Here is a 17,276-nt window from a genome sequence, read left to right on the forward strand (position 1 = left end):
GCTTAGAGAAGGGATTTTTAAAAATTTGTTCCTGGGATGTGGCATAGTGGTTAGCACTGTTGCCTCACAGTGCCAGGGACCCGAGTTCGACTCTGGCCTTGGGTCACTGTCTGTGTGGAGTCTGCACTTTCTCCCCGTGTCCACGTGGGTTTCCTCCGGGTGCTCCGGTTTCCTCCCACACACCAAAGATGTGCAGGTTTGGTGGATTGACCATGATAAAATTGCCCCTTAGTGTCCAGGGATGTGCAGGTTAGGGGCAGTTACTGGGTTATGGCGATGGATTGGGCCAAGGGAGGTTGCTTTTTCAGAGGGTGGCTGCAGACTCGATGGGCCAAATGGCCTCCTCTGCACTGTAGGAATTCTATGGTTCTATGTGAGCGGCACTGGTAAGGCCAACATTTATTACCCAGTCCTTTCTTTCCTTTAAAATGTTTTTTGGCTCCCGGAAATATAACCATAAGGGGGGGGGGGATCTTTCCTCCCCTCTCTTCTATTCTCTCCTTCGTTTTACAGATCATTTAACTTGGGTGGAGGGGGCACCCCCCCCCCCCCCCCCCCACCTTCCCCCCCCTTCTTCACTGCTGCCCCCCGTTCTTTCTTGCTGGGTTTTGCTGCCTCCCTTGCCGCCGCCCCCCCCCCCCCCCCCCGCCCCGGCTCCTCCCTCACTTTCCTCTTTCCATCTTGTCCTGGCTGTTTCTCCCTGGCTCCTGGCTACTTATTTATTTATGTGTTGGCCACAAACAGGGCGAATAGTCGGGTGAATGGCTCCCATGTTTTGAGGAAGCCCTCTTCCGACCCACGGATTGGGAATTCGATTTTCTCCATTTGGAGAAATTCCGATAGGTCGGACAGCCAGTCTGAAGCTTTAGGTGGTGCGGCTGACCACCAGCCAAACAGGATTCTACGGCGGCCGATCAGGGAGGCAAAGGCAAGGGCATCCGCCCTCCTCCCCAGGAATAGATCTGGCTGGTCTGATACCCTGAAAACTGCACCCAGTCCTATCTTGAACCATTGTGGTCAACATGATATTTGTAGGGCAGCACGGTGGCCTAGTGGTTAGCACAACCGCCTCACGGCGCTGAGGTCCCAGGTTCGATCCCGGCTCTGGGTCACTGTCCGTGTGGAGTTTGCACATTCTCCCCGTGTCTGCGTGGGTTTCGCCCCCACAACCCAAAAATGTGCAGAGTAGGTGGATTGGCCACGCTAAATTGCCCTTAATTGGAAAAAATAATTGGGTAACCTAAATTTTTTTAAAAAAACAAAAACATGGTATTTGTACATCCACAATGCTGTTCGGAGGTTTCAGAAGTTTGATCCAATGATAGTGAATGAACAGTGATATTGATTCAAGTTCGGATTGTGTTTGGCTCGAAGGGAACTTGCAGGTGGTGGACTTCCCAGATGTCTGCTTCCCTTGTCCTACTAAGTGGCAGAGATCGTGGTTTGGGAAGGTCCTGTCAAAGGATTTTTGATGAGTGCATCATGCAGATGGTACACACGGCTGCAAACGGTGGAGGGAATGAATTTTAAGGTGGTGGCTGTTTGCTTTGTCCTGGATGGTGTCGAACTCTTGCTGGAGCTGCACCCATCCAGGCAAGGGGAGAGCATTCAATCACACTCCTGACCTGTGCCTTGTCGATGGTGGACAGGCTTTGGGGAGTCAGGAGGTGAGTTATTATGGAATTCCCAGAATCTCATTGGCTCTTGTAGCCCCAGTTTTTATGTTAAAAACAAAGTCTTCAACGGACTGCCCAGGTTCCTCTTCCTGTTTAGATCCATTCCGATCTACATCCCCAAGGCCTTTTTCAAAGTGCTATACAAACTTATCATGGCGTTCGTATGCTAGGATCCCAAAGAAGGTCCTACAAAAATCAAAATCCAGGGGGGGGGCTAGCCCTCCCAAACCTACAATTCTACCACTGGGCAGCAACAGCCGAGCGAGTAAGGGGATGGATCCAGGAGCCAGAAGCCGAGTGGGTGCGTGCGGAGGAGGCCTCCTGCATGGGGACCTCCCTCCGGGCCCTCGCCACGGCAGCACTCCCATCCCCACCCAAAAAACACTCCAGCAGCCCAGTGGTGACAGCCACCCTCCAATCCTGGAACCAACTGCGGCAGCAATTTGGCCTGACCAAAATGTCGGACAAGGCTCCCATCTGCAACAACCATAGGTTCACACCAGCACTGACTGACGCCACCTTCAAAAGGGAGGCAGGACGGGGGGACACTGACAGTCAGGGACCTATACACGGACGACAGGATCGCAACACTGGACGATCTGACAGAGAAATTTTGGCTAGCTGGGGGGAACGAGCTACAGTACCTGCAGCTCAAAAACTTCCTACGAAAGGAGACAAGGACGTACCCATAACCGCCATGACAGACACTACTGGAAGACCTACTGGACGCAAGTATCCTAGAGAAAGGGAACTGTAGCGACATGTATGACCGACTGGTAGAAAGGGACGACGCCGTACTGGACGCAACAAGAATGAAATGGGAGGATGACCTGGAGATTGAGATAGGGTGGGGACTCTGGAGTGAAGCACTGCATAGGGTCAACTTCACCTCCACGTGCACAAGGCTCAGCCTGACGCAACTAAAAGTGGTACATAGAGCCCACTTAACAAGAAACCGCATTAGTAGGTTCTTCCCGGAGGTGGAGGACAGATGTGAACGGTGCTAAAGAGGCCCGGCCAACCGCGCCCACATGTTCTGGTCTTGCCCCAGACTTGTGGAGTGCTGGACAGCCTTCTTCGAGGCTATGTCCAAAGTGGTGGGGGTGAGGGTGGAGCCATGCCCGATAGTGGCGGTCTTCGGGGTTTTGGACCAGCCAGATCTATTCCTGAGGAGGAGGGTGGACGCCCTTGCCTTTGCCTCCCTGATCACCCGCCGTAGAATCCTGTTTGGCTGGCGGTCAGCAGCACCGCCCAGAGCTGCAGACTGGCTGTCCGACCTCTCGGAATCTCTCCAAATGGAGAAAATCAAATTCGCCATCCGGGGGTCAGACGACAGCTTCAACAGAACGTGGGAGCCATTCATGCAATTGTTCCGGGACCTGTTTGTGGCCAACGTACAAGAGGAAGAATAGTCGGGTGGCCAAGAATCAGGGGAAAATGGACGGGAATCTGGGGAAGGTAGCCGGGGGGGGGGGGGGGGGGGGGGGGCGGCTACGGGTTTGTTATGGGGGTTTGATGGCTAACTAAGGCCCAAAACCAAACTGTAAATAAATGCCTATAAACATGTGCCTCGGCCATATTGGGGAATGTTAAATATGTATGCCGGCTAAAGGGGGCGGCCACAGTTGTTATTATGAAAATGCTTACCTGTAAATTTACATGTTAATTTTTGCGTGTTTTTTTTTCTCTCTAATAATTTGTAATTTGTTGGATATAAAATATGAAAACTCAATAAAAAAACATTTTATTAAAAAAAAACAAAGTCTTCCATTTATATAGCACTTTTCACAACCCCTGAACATTTCATAGAACTGAAGTCTATTCGATGTCACTGTTGTAATGCAGGGAACACAACTACGAATTTCTACTCAACAATCTCCAACAGCAGTGACCAGATAATCTTTTCCGATATTGATTAAAGGGTTAAATACTGGCCAGGACACCAGGAATAACTCCACTGCTCCTTTTCAAAATAGTGCCATGGGATAGTGATAGAAATTGTGCCATGGGATTGTATACATCCACCCAAGTGGATAAATGGGGCCTCAGTTTAACACCACATCCAAAAGGCAATACCCCAGTGCTGTATTGGAGTGGATGCTCGGAATTATGCACACAAGCACTGCACTGGCGTGGGGCTTGAACCCTGTGTCAGTGGTGAGACTGCTCCCAACTCAGCCAAGGATACAGCTGCACCAGTTCAGTTTCCGGTCAATGGTATGCCCAGGATTTTGTTGGTAGTGGATTCGGTGATGCTAACGGTGTTTTTTTTTATAGAATATTTTTAATTGGGTTTTTTATACTTAGTATATTTACAGGTTTACACATAGAGAAGCCAAAAAGAGACAACATAAACACTGCCTAACTAAAAAACCAAGTGTTGGGAAAATAAAAGCTGGGCAGTGTATATAGGTAGAAGCAACAGATAGACAATAATGTTATACACGTCTTCTTTTCTGTGTTTTTTTTTAACTACATACAGAACAAGCAAAGCTTGCTTCTCCCGGTCGGTTCTCGCTGTTGTTGTGTGTTTCCATCCGCCTCGGCCGTCCGTCGCCCCTTCCTCCTGAACTTTCTTACTCTCTGTTGCCCTGCTGTGTTTGTTATGGTCGTTGTCGTTTACCGTGCTTTCCTTCCAGATTGTGTTCCCTCATCCTTCCTCCCCTCTGCCTCCCCTCTATTATTCTTTGCCCCTGTCCTTCCTTCTTCCCTGCTCCCCTTCCCCTCCCCTTCCCCCCCCCCCCCCCCCCCCCCCATTCCACCCCCCTCCCCTCCTCTCCCTCTCTGCATCTCCCCTTTCTTACCAGCTGCGTTTGGCTAGCCCCTCTTGCACTGTTCCACCCCCCCCCCCCCCACCCCCCCCCCCCCCCCACCCCCGGGTCTTCCCTCCTTCCCTCTCTTCTCTCATATCTTGGCTACTTTCCCCTGGCTCTTGGCTACTTGTTTATCTGTTTGTTCATTGGCCACGAATAGGTCCCAGAACAGTCAGGTGAATGGCTCCCATGTCCTGAGGAAGCCCTCTTCCGAGCCCTGGATGGCCAATTTGATTTTCTCCATTTGGAGAGATTCCGAGAGGTCGGACAGCCAGTCTGCAGCTCTGGGCGGTGCTGCTGACCGCCAGCCAAACAGGATTCTACGGCGGGCGATCAGGGAGACAAAGGCAAGGGCGTCCGCCCTCCTCCCCAGGAATAGATCTGGCTGGTCTGATATCCCGAAGACCGCCACTTTCGGGCACGGCTCCACCCTCATCTCCACCACTTTGGACATTGCCTCGAAGAAGGCAAGTCTGGGGCAAGACCAGAACATGTGGGCGTGGTTGGCCGGGTCTCCTTGGCACCGTTCACATCTGTCCTCCACCTCCGGGAAGAACCTGCTCATTTGGGTTCTTATTAAGTGGGCTCTATGTACCATCTTTAGTTGCGTTAGGTTGGGTCTTGCGCATGTGGAGGTGGAGTTGACCCTATGCGGTGCTTCACTCCTGAGTCCCCACCCTATTTTGAACCCCAGGAACTCCTCATCGCATCCAGTACAGTGTCAGCCCTCCCTACCAGTTGTTCGTGGGGCTGTTTAGCACACTGGGCTAAATCGCTGGCTTTGAAAGCAGACCAGCAGCACTGTTCGATTCCCGTAACAGCCCCCCCGAACAGGCGCCGGAATGTGGCGACTAGGGGCTTTTCACAGTAACTTCATTTGAAGCTTACCCGATTTTCATTTCATTTTCATTTTGTTACAGTTTCCTCTACCTAGAATGTTTGTGTCCAATAATTCCTCCAGTAGTGTCTGTTGCGGCGGTCGTGGGTAAGTCCTTGTCTCCTTCTGTAGGAATTTTTAAAGTTGCAGGTATCTGAGTTTGTTGCCCTTAGCGAGTTGGAATCTCTCCATCAGTTCGCTCAGTGTTGTGACCCTGACTGTCAGTGTCCCTCCGTCCTGTCTCCACCTTTTAAAAGTGGCATCAGTGAGCACTGGCACGAACCTATGGGTGTTGCAGATGGGGGCTTTGTCAGACATTTCAGTCAGTCCGGATAGCTGCCGTAATTGGCTCCAGGTCTGAAGGGTGGCTCCCACCACTGGGCTGCTGGAGTGTTTTTTGGGTGGGGATGGGAGTGCCGCCGTGGTGAAGGCCCAGAGTGAGGTCCTCCTGCAGGAGGCTTCCTCCGCACGCACCCACTCGGCTTCTGGCTCCTGAATCCATCCCATTACTCTTTCTGCTGTCGCCGCCCAGTGGTAGTACTGTAGGTTTAGGAGGGCTCGCCCTCCCCTGGACTTCATTTTCTGGAGGAGTTTCCAGCTCGTTTCCAGCAGTGAGTGTTAAGGAGAGTTGCTTAGATTCTCTCTCACTGTGATTACCATTCCTGTCTCTCAGTGCTGAGGACCCGGGTTCGATCCTGGCCCCGGGTCACTGTCCCATGGACAGTGGAGTTTGCACAGTCTCCCCGTGTCTGCGTGGGTCTCAACCCCATATCCGAAAAAGATGTGCAGGGTAGGTGGATTGGCCACGCTAAATTGCCCCTTAATTGGACAAAAAGTATTGGGTACTCTAAATTTATATTAACAAAAGATTCTCTCTAATTGGAGATGGCCATTGCCTGGCGCTTGTGTGGTGCGAATGTTACTTGCCATTCACTTGCTACTGCCCAAGTCAGAATTGCCCAGGTCTTGCTGCATTCAGGCGGAGACTGCTTCACTACCTGAGGAGTCATGAATGGTACTGAACGCTGTTATGGATATGGATTTCCTCACAGAATTGAAAGCAGGGGGGTGGGTACCGGAGCAATAGGTCAGAAGGTGAAAGCATTGAGGGAGAACCAGGGAATAGGGCCAGTATGGCTCTGAGGAAGAGCGGTCAGGGAGCTGCAGCTGAAAACAGCGGGTCTGGTGGCCTGAAGTGCATAAGTTTTAATGCGAGAAGTATAGCAGGTAAGGCAGATGAACTTAGAGCTTGGATTAGTACTTGGAACTATGATGTTGTTGCCATTACAGAGACCTGGTTGAGGGAAAGACAGGATTGGCAGCTAAACGTCCCAGGATTCAGATGTTTCAGATTCAGATGGGGCCTCACGGCAGCATGGTGGTTAGCATCAATGCTTCACAGCTCCAGGGTCCCAGGTTCGATTCCCGGCTGGGTCACTGTCTGTGTGGAGTCTGCACATCCTCCCTGTGTGTGCGTGGGTTTCCTCCGGGTGCTCCGGTTTCCTCCCACAGTCCAAAGATGTGCGGGTTAGGTGGATTGGCCATGCTAAATTGCCCTTAGTGTAAGGTTAATGGGGGGATTGTTGGGTTACGGGTATACGGGTTACGTGGGTTTAAAGTAGGGTGATCATTGTTCGGCACAACATCGAGGGCCGAAGGGCCTGTTCTGTGCTGTACTGTTCTATGTTCTATGTTCTATGTTTCAGACAGGATAGAGAGGGATGTAAAAGGGGTGGCGGAGTTGCGCTACTGGTTAGGAAGAATATCACAGCTGTACTATGGGAGGACACCTCAGAGGGCAGCGAGGCTATATGAGATCAGGAATAAGAAGGGTGCAGTCACAATGTTGAGGGTTTATTACAGGCCTCCCAACAGCCAGCGGGAGAAAGAGGGACAGATAGGTAGACAGATTTTAGAAACGAGTAAAAACAACGGGGTTGTTGTGATGGGAGACTTCAACTTCCCCAATATTGACTGGGACTCACTTAGTGCTGGGGGCTTAGACGGGGCAGAGTTTGTAAGGAGCATCCAGGAGGGCTTCTTAAAACAATATGTAGATAGTCCAACTAGGGAAGGGGCTGTACTGGACCTATTATTGGGGAATGACCCTGGTCAAGTGGCAGACGTTTCAGTAGGGGAGCATTTCGGGAACAGTGACCACAATTCAGTAAGTTTTAAAGTGCTGGTGGACAAGGATAACAGTGGTCCTAGGGTGAATGCGGTAAATTGGAGGAAGGCTAATTATAACAATATTAGGTGGGAACTGAAGAACCTAGATTGGGGGCGGATGTTTGAGGGTAAATCAATATCTGACATGTGGGAGGCTTTCAAATGTCAGTTGAAAGGAATTCAGGACCAGCATGTTCCTGTGCGGAAGAAGGATAAATACGGCTAATTTCGGGAACCTTGGATAACGAGAGATATTGTAGGCCAAGTCAAAAAGAAAAAGGATTCATTTGTCAGGGCTAGAAGGCTGGGAACAGACGAAGCCTGTGTGGAATATAAGGAACGTTGGAAGGAATTTAAGCAAGGGGTAAGGAGGGCTAGAAGGGGTCACAAAAAGTCATTGGCAAATAGGGTTAAGGAAAATCCCAAGGCTTTTTACATGTACATAAAAAGCAAGAGGGTAGACAGGGAAAGGGTTGGCCCACTGAAGGAGCCAGAGGAAATGGGTGGGGTACTAAATGAATACTTTGCATCAGTATTCACCAAAGAGAAGGAATTGGTGGATGTTGAGTCTGGAGAAGGGTGTGAAGATAGCCTGGGTCACATTGAGGTCCAAAAAGACGAGGTGTTGGGCGTCTTGAAAAATATTAAGGTAAATAAGTCCCCAGGGCCTGATGGGATCAACCCCAGAATACTGAAGGAGGCTAGAGAGGAAATTGTTGAGGACTTGACGGTAATCTTTGGATCCTCACTGTCTTCAGGTGATGTATCAGAGGACTGGAGAATCGCCAATGTTGTTCCTTTGTTTCAGAAGGGTAGCAAGGATAATCCAGGGAACTACAGGCCGGTGAGCCTTACATCAGTGGTAGGGAAATTACTGGAGAGAATTCTTCGAGACAGGATCTACTCCCATTTGGAAGCAAATAGAAGTATTAGCGAGAGGCAGCATGGTTTTGTGAAGGGAAGGTCATGTCTCATTAACTTGATAGAGTTTTTTGAAGAGGTCATAAAGATGATTGATGCAGGTAGGGCAGTGGATGTTGTCTATATGGACTTCAGTAAGGCCTTTGACAAGGTCCCTCATGGTAGACTGGTACAAAAGGTGAAGTCACACGGGATCAGGGGTGAGCTGGCAAGGTGGATACAGAACTGGCTAGATCATAGAAGGCAGAGAGTAGCAATGGAAGGGTGCTTTTCTGATTGGAGGGCTGTTACTAGTGGTGTTCCGCAGGGATCAGTGCTGGGACATTTGCTGTTCGTACAAGTGATTTGGAGGAAAATGTAACTGGTCTGATTAGTAAGTTTGCAGACGACACAAAGGTTGGTGGAATTGTGGATAGCGATGAGGACTGTCAGAGGATATAGCAGGATTTAAATCGTTTGGAGACTTGGGCAGAGAGATAGCAGATGGAGGTTAATCCAGACAAATGTGAGGTAATGAATTTGGGAAGGTCTAATGCAGGTAGGGAAAATACTGTCAATGGTAGAACCCTCAAGAGTATTGACAGTCAGAGAGATCTTTTTTTTTTTAAATAATTTTTATTGAAATTTTTTGAAAAATGTATAGCAACAGAACAATAATAATAATAACAATAATAAACACCCCCCGGCACCCGTAACAACGCATGTAACGAACCCCCCCCCCAAACCCAATAAACAACAAAATAAATTAACAATAAGAAAATTAACTTAAACAATACCCCCCTGAAACCCCCCCCCCCCCCCTTTCCCCCCCGGGTTGCTGCTGCTGCTGACCTAGTTCCTTATCGTTGAGCCAGAAAGTCGAGGAAAGGCTGCCACCGCCTAAAGAACCCTTATACCGACCCCCTCAGGGAGAATTTGACCCTCTCCAGCTTAATGAATCCCGCCATGTCATTGATCCAGGTCTCCACGCTCAGAGGTCTCGCATCTTTCCACTGCAGCAAGATCCTCCGCCGGGCTACTAGGGACGCAAAGGCCAAAACATCGGCCTCTTTCGCCTCCTGCACTCCCGGCTACACCCCAACCCCAAATATCGCGAGTCCCCAGCCTGGCTTGACCCTGGACCCTACCACCCTCGACACCGTCCTTGTCACCCCCTGCCAGAATTCCCCCAGTGCCGGGCATGCCCAAAACATATGGGCATGGTTCGCTGGGCTCCCTGAACACCTAATGCACCTGTCCTCACCCCCAAAAAACCTGCTCATCCTCGTCCCGGACATGTGAGCCCTGTGCAGTACCTTGAACTGGATGAGGCTAAGCCTCGCACATGAAGAGGAGGAGTTCACCCTCTCCAGGGCGTCCGCCCATGTCCCCTCCTCAATCTGCTCCCCCAGCTCCACTTACCACTTAGCCTTCAGCTCCTCTACTGACGCCTCCTCCACCTCCTGCATCACCTGGTAGATGTCAGACACCTTCCCATCCCCGACCCACACCCCCGAAAGTACCCTATCCCTTACCCCCCGCGGGGGCAGCAAAGGGAACCCCTCCACCTGTCGCCTAGCAAACACCTTGACCTGAAGGTACCTAAACATATTCCCCGGGGGGGAGCTCAAACTTCTCCTCCAGTTCACCAAGGCTCGCAAACCTCCCATCAATGAACAGGTCTCCCAACTTCCTAATGCCCGCCCTGTGCCACCCCAGGAACCCGCCATCAATGTTCCCTGGGACAAACCGGTGGTTCCCCAGCAGCGGGGCCTCCACCGAGCCCCCCACTTCCCCCCTGTGTCGCCTCCACTGCCCCCAGATATTGAGGGCAGCCGCCACCACCGGGCTCGTAGTGTACCTCGTTGGAGGGAGCGGCAGCGGTGCCGTTACCAGTGCCTTCAGGCTCGTGCCTCTACAGGACGCCATCTCCATCCGTTTCCATGCTGCCCCCTCCCCATCCATTACCCACTTGCGTACCATCGAGACATTAGCCGCCCAATAGTACCCAGAGAGGTTGGGCAGCGCCAGCCCCCCTCTATCCCTGCCCCGCTCCAAAAAGACCCTCCTCACCCTCGGAGTCCCGTGCGCCCAAACAAATCCCAGAATGCTGCTGTTCACCCTCCTAAAAAAGGCCCTCGGAATGAAAATGGGGAGGCACTGAAACTAAAACAAAAACCTCGGGAGCACCGTCATTTTAATGGACTGTATTCTGGTTTAGCTCACTAGGCTAAATTGCTGGCTTTTAAAGCAGATCAAGCAGGCCAGCAGCACGGTTCGATTCCCATACCAGCCTCCCCGGACAGGCGCCGGAATGTGGCAACTAGGGGCTTTTCACAGTAACTTCATTGAAGCCTACTCGTGACAATAAGTGATTTTCATTTCATTTCTACCCGCCAACGACAGCGGCAGCATGTCCCACCTTTTAATCTCCTCCTCCATCTGCTCCACCAAACTAGTAAAATTAAGCTTATGCAAAGTCCCCCAACTCCTAGCCACCTGAACCCCCAGGTACCTAAAACTCCTCACTGCCGTTTTTAGCGGGAGCCTACCAATCCCCTCCTCCTGATCACCTCCGGCATTCCCCCCACCGGGTCTGCTACATACAGCAGCAAGTCATCCGCATACAGCGACACTCGGTGCTCCTCCCCACCTCGCACCAAACCCCTCCACCTCCCCGACTCCCTGAGAGCCATGGCAAGAGTCTCAATTGCCAACGCAAAAAGCAAAGGGGACAGGGGGCACCCCTGCCTCGTCCCACGGTAGAGCCTGAAGTACTTGGACCTCCTCCCATTTGTCGCTACACTCGCCATCGGGGCCTCGTACAGCAACCTCACCCATTTAATAAACCCCTCCCCAAACCTGAACCTCTCTAACACCTCCCACAAGTACCCCCACTCAACCCTATCAAAGGCCTTCTCTGCATCCAATGCCACCACAATCTCCGCCTCTCCTTCTGCCGCCGGCATCATTATCACATTTAGTAGCCTTCGCACATTAGTGTTCAGCTGCCTCCCCTTCACAAAACCCGTCTGATCTTCATGTATCACCCCCGGCACCCAGTCCTCTATTCTAGTGGCCAAGATCTTCCCCAGCAACTTGGCGTCCACATTCAGCAGTGAAATTGGCCTGTATGATCCACACTGCAAGGGGTCCTTGAGATCTAGGTGTACAGGTCCACAGGTCACTGAAAGGGGCAACACAGGTGGAGAAGGTAGTCAAGAAGGCATACAGCATGCTTGCCTTCATTGGCCGGGGCATTGAGTATAAAAATTGGAAGTCATGTTGCAGCTGTATAGAACATTAGTTAGGCAACACTTGGAGTATAGTGTTCAATTCTGGTCGCCACACTACCAGAAGGTTGTGGAGGCTTTAGAGAGGGTGCAGAAGAGATTTACCAGGATGTTGCCTGGTATGGAGGGCATTAGCTATGAGGGGCGGTTGAATAAACTCGGTTTGTTCTCACTGGAACGGCGGAGGTTGAGGGGTGACCTGATAGAGGTCTACAAAATTATGAGGGGCATAGACAGAATGGATAGTCAGAGGCTTTTTCCCAGGGTAGAGGGGTCAATTACTAGGGGGCATAGGTTTAGAGGAGATGTACGAGGCGGGTGTTTTACACAGAGGGTAATGGGTGCCTGGAACTCGCTGCCGGAGGAGGTGGTGGAAGCAGGGACGATAGTGACGTTTAAGGGGCATCTTGACAAATACATGAATAGGATGGGAATAGAGGGATACGGACCCCGGAAGTGTAGAAGATTTTAGTTTAGACGGGCAGCATGGTTGGCGCAGGCTTGGAGGGCCGAAGGCCCTGTTCCTGTGCTGTACTTTTCTTTGTTCTTTGTTCTTTGTTCTAATGCCTTTACCTTAATTCTTGGAATGTGGGCATCACTGACAAAGTTGCCTTTTATCACCCACCTCAAGCTAACCTGAGAATGATGTTGGCCTGGTGGGTCCTCATTCTCGGCCCCTTACAGGTGTCATGTTGAAGTAACAGTTGTTCACAAGGCTGCTGAGGATGGTTAAGAGTTTATTTTGGTTGTCGAACTGGAGCTGGATAGACACTCAGATTCATAGAACATAGAACATACAGTGCAGAAGGAGGCCATTCGGCCCATCGAGTCTACACCGACCCACTTTAGCCCTCACTTCCACCCTATCCCCATAACCCAATAACCCCTCCTAACCTTTCTTGGACACTAAGGGCAATTTAGCATGGCCAATCCACCTAACCTGCACGTCTTTGGACTGTGGGAGGAAACCGGAGCACCCGGAGGAAACCCACGCAGGCACGGGGAGAACGTGCAGACTCCGCACAGACAGTGGCCCAAGCCGGGAATCGAACCTGGGACCCAGTCAGGATAGAATGCCTTCTTCCCTCAAGTGACATTTGTGAACCCGATTGGCTTTTTTTTACAACAATTTGACAGCCCCGTGGTCACTTAAGTTGACACTTTCTTTCTATATCCTTTATCAACAGAATCCATTTCTCCTGGTGAGATTTTTACTCCATTTTGGATTATTAATCCAGGCTCCTAGAATATTTAGCCACAAATGTAACCACTACACTTCTGTGCCTTTTCCACATCCAGTATCTAGCTATTGTGTCAACGAAGCAGATGAGATTGAGATGTCAATTATTGATCAAACCTTATTCTTTTCCACCATTCATCATTTCCTTGGATATTTCCATCGATCACAGACACAGGGCAAACTTGGCTTACTCCATCGGAACCTGGCAATTTAACATGGATGTTAAACAGTTATTTGCAGAGGTACAGCTGTTAACACCACCTTTGCCCAAGGGAGTCAGTGAACACTTACCTGGCTTCACATCATTGCTGATGAATCAGTGACAATTAGGTTGTTCTCCTGTTCCCTGAACTCATTAGGTAAGAGATGCATTGAGACTGAATCGCAAGAGAAGACAAAAAGACAATTGTTTTGGTTTTGTTTTTAAAAAGAGCCACATCAGCAAACAAGAAGCACAACGCTTGGGGAATAAAGCTTTGAATAAGCTCAAAATATACCAACTTCCCCAAACTTACGCTTCAAATGCAAGGGAAATATAGAATAAAATCCTCCTTGTTTCCTCAGGTAATCAGGGTGGCACGGTGGCCCAGTGATTAGCACTGCTGCCTCACAGCTCCAGGGACCCAGGTTCAATCCCGACCTCGGGTGACTGTGTGTGTGGAGTCTGCACTTTCTCCCTGTGTCTGCGTGGGTTTCCGGGTGCTCCAGTTTCCTTCCACAGTCCAAAGATGTGCAGGTTAGTTGGATTGGCCCTTAATGTCCAAAAAGGATAGGTGGGGTTACCGGGTTATGGGGATTGGATGGCGGCGTGGGATTAAGTAGGGTACTCTTTCCAAGGGCCAGTGCAGACTCGATGGGCCGAACGGCCTCCTTCTGCACTGTAAATTCAATTATTCTATGATTCTAATCGAAACGTGAACCAAGCAAAATTTGTAAAGATGCTTACCTTCTGTAGGATATGATCTCTCGCCCAGGTCCCAGGTTCGATCCCGGCCCTGGGTCACTGTCCGTGTGGAGTTTGCACGTTCTTCCCGTGTTTGCTTGGGTTTCACCCCCACAATCCAAAGATGTGCAGGGTAGGTGGATTGGCCAGGCTAAATTGCCCTTTAATTGGAAAAAGTAATAATTGGGTCCTCTAAATTTTGTTTTTTTTTAAAGTGGATTACAAAGTCATTGAAAATAGAAATGATTCCTGAGGATATGAGCATCACTGACAAGGACAGCGCTCTCGGCCCATCCCTAATGCTCTTGATCTGAGTGGCTCATCCGGCCATTTTCAGAGTGTATTTAAGAGTTAATCACATTGCTGTGTGTCTGGAGTCACGTGTAGGCCAGACCGGGTAAGGATGGCAGATTTCCTTCCTTCAACGCAACTATTACAGAGACTAGCTTTCAATTCCAGATTTGTTTGGTCGAATTCAAATTCCACCAGCTGCCGTGGTGAGATTTGCCACCAGTGCATAAACCTAGACCTAGACTGTGCCAACATCTCTCCTCATCGTTGCTTACAGAACCTTGCTGTGTGCAAATTGGCTGCCAAGTTTCCTACATTACAACAGTGACTGCATTTCAAATAGTGTTACATTGTCTGCAAAGCACTGAGGTCATGGAAGGCACTATATAAATGCAAATCTTCCTTCTTATCTAATAGCATCCGATGAATCAACAACTTCTTTTAGTGTATCGGGGTAGTGTGAGATTTGACTTTCGACACCTTTGTGTGGGGTTGGATTTCACTCCTTCCTCCTTCCCTGCTCCAGACGGCTCAATGGGTAATTTCGCCCTTGCTGTGGTACGTAGCCGTGGGATGCACTTTCCCCTTTGCAACTGGGTGGGAAAGAGGCGGGAATGGAATGGCCATCTTGTTGCCAGTCCAGCTGGGGCCTGTTTCCAAGACAACCGGCTGCCAGCCTGCTGGTTCTCAGTGAAGGTGAGAATTCACCCCATCCAGACCAGGGGCTCCATCCCCAGTCTGTCAGGAACCCATTGCCCCTCTGGCAACTCTGAAGGGCCCCCACAGTCAGACCCCCAAATCGAGGCAGCTTTACAACAAATAACAGCCGGAGACATATTTTTTAATTTAGAGTACCCAATATTCTTTTTTTCTAATTAAGGGGCAATTTAGCGTGGCCAATCCACCTATTCTGCACATCTTTGGGGTTGTGGGGGTGAGACCCATGCAGACATGGGGAGAATGTGCAAACTCCACACGGACAGTGACCCGGGACCGGGATTGAACCCGGGTCCTCAGCGCCGTGTGGCAGCAATGCTAACCACTGCGCCACCGTGGCAGAAATTTCACACTTTACTGCAACCCATGTGCCACATGCTTCATGAGAGCATACACAGGGTAGGATTTGGACACAGCATGGTAGAAATCAAGGACTTTCATTTCTATAGCACCTTTCACAACCTCAGGGTATCCTTAAGCTCCTTACAGCCAACAAAGTGCTTTTGAACTGTTACTGTTGTAATGTTGGGAGCACGGCAGCCAATTTGTACACAGCAAACTCCCACAAACAGCAGTATGATAATGACTAGGTAATCTGTTTTAGTGATGGTATGTGAGGGATAAATATTGACCAGGACAGCTGGGAGAGGTCCCCTATCCTTCTTCAGAATAGTGGCTGGGGGAACCTTTCCATTCACCGCCGGAGCATCCGTTTACTGGCTCGTCCAAAAGACGGCCGAGATTACTAATCTCATCGACAAATTGAATTTAATTAACACATCTCACATTCTCTCAGTATCACGCTGAGGGGATCTATGATGCAGCCTCCAGTGGCCAAATAGCCTGCAGACTATGGGACAGCGCGTGCCAGCAGGCTGCCTGAAGCCAATCCAGAGGGTATCTGAGGAGATCGTAATCCGTCAGTCTTGATAATAATTCCTTTGAAACTTGATATAGGTGGTGCCCTCTGCCACGAGAGGTGGCATTGAATTCTTACCAACTCAATGACATGGTGAAGATTCACTGCTGACCTACTTAATCCTAATCTGATTTGGAGCTCAGTGCAATGACACCTGATTCACTTGTGTCTTTAAATATAGACATAAAGACCCTACACGTCATCAGCAAGTAATAGCACTACTTTGCTGGTGTCAGGTAACAGTAGATTGATCTAATCTCCACACTGTACAATGTCAGCTCCGCACACAAGACCATTCTCAAACCTACCGAGACATAATAAAGGCACATCATTCCTGACCGGAAGCCTGGAATAATCCTCTTCCCAGTAACATTACTTGGGTCTCGTAATGAAGGAACATATTAACTACAATGCTCTTCGTTTATTGTGTAATGATGGATTGATCTTCATCAAGTGGAAGGATATCAGTGCGATGAATTGACAATCGTCCACTTTCCGAAAGAAATCTTACATTTTTACAGCACTTGCACAAACTCCTTACATCTCAACGAACTTTACAGCCAGTGAGGACTTTTGAAGTGTGGTCACTGTTTTAAAATAGGAAACATTTCTGCCAAATTGGCCACAGCAAACTCCCACAGACAGCAGTGTAATAATAACCAGGTAATCTGCTTTCAACGGAATTGGTTGAGAGATAAATGTTTCTGCCTCATCGCTATCCCCTCCCATCAAACTCCAGCCCCATTCCCATCACCATTCCCACAGAAGTGCTCAACGGCAGCATCTTCGGCAACCCTCCATCTCATAAGGTGACGGTGAGCACAGTGGTGGACAGAGTTGGACATTAGGAGAAATTGTTCCCTGTTAACAAAAGGATCAAAACGAGGGGGCACAGGCTTGTAGTGATTTGCAAAAGGAGAACAGGTGATGCGAGAAAAACCTTTCTCACTCAACGGGCTGTTCAGGTCTGGAAGACACTGCTCCATTTCCTGCAGGGGAAGACAGTGGGCTGAGATGGGATAGGAATCCCTCCTGTGCTTTCTCTGGTCCCTCGTCTCACCCTGCAGGAGCTTTCCATCCCAAATTGTTCACCCCTTCATTGTCTCAAACTCACCCTCAGCCTCGCTGAGTAAGACATGGTCAACAGCTGCAAGGCCAGGCAGTGTGCCAATTCCATCAGCATTCGCTCATTGCTAAACCAACGATGCCTCTGCTGGCTTGGCCATGATCATTGGATGGATGATGGCCATCTGGCCAAAGACCTTGGGCTGGATTCTCCGATTCTGGGGCTATGTCCCCATGTCGGCGTGGGAACAGTGCCGTTTTACGCCAGAAAAACTGGCGTAAATCTTCATGTGGTGGTCACACATGAGCTGAAGGTTCAGGGAATTGTAAAAGTAAAAATGGGAAAATACGTCATTTGAAACATGGAAGTCTG

This window comes from Scyliorhinus canicula, chromosome 14 (assembly GCF_902713615.1).
Source record: "Scyliorhinus canicula chromosome 14, sScyCan1.1, whole genome shotgun sequence".
Lineage (NCBI taxonomy): Eukaryota > Metazoa > Chordata > Chondrichthyes > Carcharhiniformes > Scyliorhinidae > Scyliorhinus > Scyliorhinus canicula.